Consider the following 6,809-nt stretch of genomic DNA (forward strand, 5'->3'; position numbering starts at 1 on the left):
TGACACTCTCCCTCCTTTCCTCCCCACTAAGAGCTGGTGTTAGTGACCAGAATGTGGTAGGTCTCAAAAAAGTAATTTTATTGTCTGCATACAGTGTTTATATACAATACCTGCATAGAGAGTGTGTGAGGGACGGCTTAAAGGTTTGCAAATTAGATATTGCAAAGAGCAGTCGAGTGGGGTATATAAAGACTGGAGCAAGCAAGGATGAAGATCAAGAAATAGCTATTAGTGTCAGTGGAGGTAAGTATGTTTGGAAATACATTTTCAGTTTAGGAAAATGATAAAATTTGAGTTATTTTCTATTCAATGTGTATTTAATGCTTGGGACCACATTTATGTTGTGTATAGTGAACCAAGTATTTTCTATTCTGCCCTGCAATAGGGCTCCATGAGAGGGTGCTGCCTTCTGGAAGTGGACAGAGGGTCTGATGATACCTCTCTCACCTCTTTGTGCATGTCCTTATGTGGTATTAGAGATATCTGATTAAGAATGATTATTCGTAATGGATGCCTTGGCTACAACCAGGATAGGGATCATCAGTGTTTTTATATTTTATCTTTGATTATTCTAATTGCTCAACATGTATAATAAACTGTTTCTGCCCTAAGTGACCACTTTTTTTTTATTGTGTGTGTCTGTGCAAGAGAGAGAGAGAGATGAAACTGAATGGCATCAAGGGTGGAGGGAAAACTTGATGAAAAGAATGCCATTTCTCTGAGTGTCCACAAGGTCCATTCTTTCTGTATGGCTGGTCTGCTTCACTAATTTTCCTTTGAATCCAGTTATTCTAAGTTTTCTGGTTCTGAATTCAACTCTGACTCTACTTGAATACATTTTTTATCGTAGTTTAGATTATTATTATCTTGCTTCCCTGTAACTTAAAGATTTATAACTCTTTCTACATTATTTTCACTCTCACTGATCCCCACATCCTTTTTCATTGTGATTATTCTGGTTTACAGTATTTCAAAGGTAAGATTACCTGATTTTGATTTTAAATTATTATAATAAAAATTAATTTCAAATGGATACTTACCTCTGAAATACTTTCTCAATCATCTTCTCACAATTGAGCTATAAATAGTTTTCATCACAACTACAACTTTTAAAATGATCTGAATTATGGCAGGAAAGTAGAGCTTATGTAAGTTCTAATGTATGTGCAACAAATCATGTGAAAGGTGGGTGAGTGCAAAGGATGTTTAGAATTTTGAGTCGCATTGTTGTTATCAACATGAAAGCAAATAAAATAAGGAAAAGCCTACAGTATTTCATATGAACGTTTTGAAATTTGTTTTATTTATAAAAACAAATAATTAAACCTTTTAACAAAATATAAACTATACCTAACTGCTAATACTTATATTACTATTTTAATGCTTTTTGGTTCCAAAGTACTACCAATTTATTAAATAATTTCAGTTTTTATAAAATAGACTTCTATCTTTGACTAGTTTGTGAAGAGTTACAAGCACACTATAATTAAGTCTTCTGATTAAATTTGCGAAATTAGTTAAGAAAAGTGCTTATACCTTTCTCACATCTTTTTCTTTTTATTCCCATAGCTTATAGCCCTAATATATAAGAGAATGATTTAATTTAGTGAGGTCCTATTTTACCTGAGTATGATTAGTCAAAATGGCACTGAGACCATGTGTAGTGTCTAAATTCAGGGTTTTAAAATTACATAAATTAATCTTATGAAAATAAATTTCCCCACTTTTGATAGTTATATATATATATATATTGGAATAACCTAGAAATGTTCATAGGGCATGATATTATTTAGGACATTAAATTTTGTACAAAAAAGCACTGCTACATTAGAAATGTAACAGAGAATATAGATTGCTTGTATGTCTTCTTGTGTGCATTCTAAACTACCAATTTTGTATATGATTATGGTCCACTTCTAAGGTTAGAAGACCATACACACAGAAAATATAAGCCTAAACAGTTTTTGCTCTAGAGAACTACTATTCTTCTTATGGGCGATAATTGACACAGTAGTTAAACTTCTAGTTTGAATGAGGCTTTGTAGGCATAATTGTTTTCAATAGATATTAAATGCAGGCTGACTGAGAAAGAAACGTGCTTGTTTTCTTCCCAATTTATAGATGACATCACATTTGTGTGCTTGTTACATCGCTGTACAAGTTGGATTTTGATAAAAATCAGAAAGTAGAACAATAATGACAGAGAAATATGCCATAAAATGTATTTTGATTTCTTGCACTGATTGAAACACAAATATGATATAATGATGAAAGGCTCAGTTATCAATATCTGTATTTGTAATGATTTTAACATAACCTAAGCACAACAAGATACAATTTGGTCCTTTAAGGCTATCCTTTCACACTCACCCTTGGGAAAAGTAAAAATTTAACTTTTACCCTTTCTAATTTCCAGGAAATCAAAGTGCTGGCCTCCATTACTGTTGATGGTAACTCATTCCAAAAGTCAGCCTGTTAGAAAAATAGAATTGTCTTCACTGGAGCTTAAATTGTGTCCTCTCGTCCTGTTATTTTTGAACATGCATGTAGCAAAAAGAGGTTAGAGGCCTAAACCCTATTGACCCCCCCCCCCTCAATGGAATGATTAAATAATAAAAGAAAATGTGCATAGTCCTTCATAATTTCTATTTTATTTGTTTGTAATTTTCTTGGTTCTTCTTCAGAATGAATTAGTGAATAAAACTAAATATTTGTTAAACATATTTTTAAATTTGCTCAAAAAACTCTTAAATAAGATGCAAAATATGCATTAAAATTAGATCTGGGCAGTTAGTAGTATTTGCTATTTGATCAATCAGTGGTCTCATCATCTAATTACATTTGATTAATCAATTAGTACATGACCCCTACAATTCTCCCACCCCCATACAAGGAAAAAAAATGTGTGTGTTTGATACCTTAGTAACTTTTTCAGCCACTGCGTTATTCTGACACAGTGGTATTAACATTGGTTTTTTGTTGTTTTTTTTTATAAGTAACAAGCTGATGTACCTGCCATAACTTTCACACAATTTATTTATAACAATATTATTACAGTATTTATTATTACCTCCCCAAAAATTTTGTATAAGGTTTAAGAAGTCAATAAGTATATACTTAAAACATGATATACATAGTACGATGGTTAGGGTGACTTTGTAGGAAGAGGTAGCAGCCAAAGTAGGGGCAGTAGGGGTGCTTTCTGTTACTCACTTTCAACACCTAAATCTTAATGTCTCTCCACAGTGTTTCACATGATTAAATATTTCAACATGGGCTCAGTCAATTTGACTGGCCATGTGACCTCTTTGTACTCATTCAAAGTCTATAGTTTTGATACTACTAACTTGTAATATAGTATGTATATCTTCACAAAATTTGGCAGACTTTCAGTAAACATAAGTCTTTCACATACAAAAAATCATATTATTTAGTGAAGTATTTTTAATAAACAAAAAATATTTGTTAGTGTTATTTATTTATAATTAAATTTTATTGTTTTATTGCCCTTGGAACTGTGTGTAACTACTATTTGCACCATTATAAGTTGTAAGTCACTTGGGGAAATTTCAACTCGCGTTACACTATCGAATTATGTTACCCATAAATTATATACGTTACATAAATTATTTATTTTACCCAATCTAATCTTAAATAACTTAGAGATCTCTATTTTTATCTTTTAGTTACTTTTATGATAATAAATAAAGAAGAAACATGAAAAACAAGAAATAAAATACCTACCCGAATCTTCTTTTTCTTGCTGTTGATTGTCGATGACACTTAACCCTACTTTTCTTATACTAATGGTAGTAATGCACTATACAATTTTTATTTAGTTAAATAATGCTCCAAAGAACATGGAATAATAACATGCAAAAAGCAGACAATTTCCTTTATCTATCACAATTTTTCTGGCTTCCTAACTATGGGACAAGAGTCAGTACAAATTCATCCAAGCTAGTCGTTATCTTTCCTGTGGGAAGGAAGCTTGTACTAACAGAGAAAATGATAATTCTCTGTTCATAAAACAACGTAATGTAATACGTCATTTGATAGATGAAAACTCTGGCTTTCTATTGGTTATACATAATATAGAATTAAAGATAAGAGAGAACTATTAACAAATCCTGAAAGAGTAGATGTGACAGGTGGGTGTGGCAAGAGAGGCTGACTTTCTATTTGATGACTCTGTAACCAAACAAGATGGAAGGCTATGAAAAATTTGGTTTGTCTGGGCAATTATGATTTTATAGTGAACAATTTACATTAAATTTCATACTTATTGGAGGGGTGGTAAATAAAATATAGAAAAGGGATGCCTAGAGAAAATGTCACTTTTTGCACACTAGGGGAAATTCAGGATTTTTTAAAATATTACCTTATAAAATTAAGAACTTAAAAAACCTGTATACTGTTAAAATATGGAATATTAGTTATGATTTTATGCTATACTAATTGGTATAACAAACAAAAAGTAGTTTAATAAAATTTTTAATGTAAGTCACTTAAACCTCGTGATGTGCAGTAAAGAATGCCTGTGCAGAAAGAGTTAATTAATTGATGGTTATTGGCCGCAAAAGTGTCTTTATGGGCTGAAGTTGAAAGGTTACAGGTTAAAGTAGGAAGTGGGTATAAATCAAACAGCTCTTCATACCAACCTTATGGTGGCTGTTGGAGTAGAAACTTTGGCAGCCATTTTTCTTCATTGCATTTCTCCATAAAGAGTGCTAGCACACTCTCTGAGATAAGATATTTGTGAGTCCTCTTCCCACACCTTGTGTATGTTATGTTATGGAAAATTTAATAAAGTTTTTGTGTAAGGACATGGCACCATCTATGAATGGAATTAACATTAACTTATGTCAGAGATAATAAATGCTCAATAACAGCAATAATGAAGGTTGGAGGGAGTTGTTAACCCCCATTAACATGACCCTTGTTTCAAACTACAATCCCACAAAGTTTGGTTGAGATTGGCTCAGTGATTTAGGAGTAGTTAGGTGATGGACAGAGATAGACAGACACACAGATTTTTGTGCTTTATATATATATATATATACACACACACATTTTTGAATATACCATTGGTTTCACATGATAAACCTCTTCTGAAGTTGCCATATGTATATTTAAAAAAAACATATTTTTATTTAAAAACATATTTGGCCACAAATTAAAAAGTAATTGAAATGGCTGATGTTGACTAAATACCAACAAGTGATCACCATTATGTTTTTTTTTAAATATGCAGTAATCCCACACTGATCTTCTGTAAATAAAATAAATTGATACTTAAATAATGAAAACAGGTTTTACTGTCATTAATAAGGATAATAACGTACTTATTTAAAATTCCCCCCTTCCCTCTTCAAGTGGAGCATGGAAGACCTTTGACACTTACCCAACCTAGCTTCTAGAGTGGTAGACCTTGGAGAGTTCCTCACTGATTGCATACAGCATAAGACATTGGGAAGTAGAGTGGGGGTGGCATGGTTTGTGTAGTGCAAGCCACTCCTTAAAAGTTAGTGTGTCCTCCTCTTGCACCAGGATAGGTTCATCACCCCCATCTTGGTCTGTTCAATTGAGTTGTTGTCAGACACACACCATATAGTCTGATTGTGCCCTAACCCTACCACTCTTCTTGGCTCACCAACTGCTTGTGTGCCAGTGCTTAGTTGATAATGCTAAAATTCTGCCCATCCCTATGAAACTCGGGACTTTTTTGCCTTTCATTCTGGGTGATGAGTATAACCTGATGTGGTCTGCCACAAATGTACTTCTGTCATTGGGTGTCACACTCCATGGGTTTTCCCTTTAGGTGCTTTCTGAAGGGAGCTAATCCAAGTTTATTGTTTGCTCTATGTATGGAAGTGAGATATTGTCTTGGAAGCTAACATTTTCTGTACCTGAAAGTATGTTTCTGATAGATATTCACCTTCAAACATCTTCCCAACTTTTGGTGCACTTCTTGCCTTGCTTAAAAATGAAATTAATAAGGATGCAAGTGCATAAGGGGAGTTATAGCAAAAGACTAGTTGTTTCACCCTCCTATTTATGTCACCATCATTGTTGCATGGTTATGGTATAATGCAACAGCAAAGTTCAACATAAACATGTATTTTTTTAGATGGAAGGTAGCTCGAGGCTAGTGGCATGCAAATTTCCATAGGCAAATACATGAAGGAATCAAGCTATTGTGTGTGTGGAAGTGTGCTTTTATTTGAAATTTGTTAACTTTAAATTTTTGTATGAAAAAATTTTATCAACTGGGGAAAAATTTAAAAAGACAAAGTAAACCCTGTCTTCAGCCATAATAATTTATAATTAGGTTACTATTTTAATCCTAATCTTTGTGAATGAAAATGTATCAGCATTCAACACAAATGCATTGTTTAATATTTTTAAGTGTTAAAAGATTTATTCACTTGTTACTGCTATTAGTCAGCTGTTGTCAAACTTTTTGAGACTTAAATATTTATGCCGTTTTAACTCCTTAAACATGAGCAAATGCTACCAGCATCTGGCCAAAAATTCCAAAACTGTCTTAATCCTGGACTGCCATCTAAGCATTGCTAAAATGTTTCACTAAAAGTTCACCAGTCTTTTATACCCCACAGTTTTGCACCATTTCAGAATATGTGCTGATCATATGACTACCCTCCAACATTCATAGTGTGCCCTCTATACTAGTACAGCTAGCTCCATCTACTATTCAAGAGCAATCCTACTTTCTCAATTGCATTCTAGTGTGTAGCTGTGTGTTATTAACTCTTTCAGCACAGGCTCGGTCCCTGGGACAGACCTTG

At 33.1% G+C, this 6,809-nt stretch overlaps 1 protein-coding gene across 1 annotated transcript in view; it reads left to right on the forward strand.

Annotated features, from left to right (window-relative positions):
* The window catches only part of LOC106464006 (histone-lysine N-methyltransferase ASH1L-like), a 137,539-nt gene that overhangs the window by 25,944 nt on the left and 104,786 nt on the right, over window positions 1-6,809 (forward strand). The gene's annotated exons all lie outside the window — the stretch shown is intronic.

This window comes from Limulus polyphemus, unplaced genomic scaffold (assembly GCF_000517525.1).
Source record: "Limulus polyphemus unplaced genomic scaffold, Limulus_polyphemus-2.1.2 Scaffold1539, whole genome shotgun sequence".
NCBI classification, from domain to species: Eukaryota; Metazoa; Arthropoda; class Merostomata; order Xiphosura; family Limulidae; genus Limulus; species Limulus polyphemus.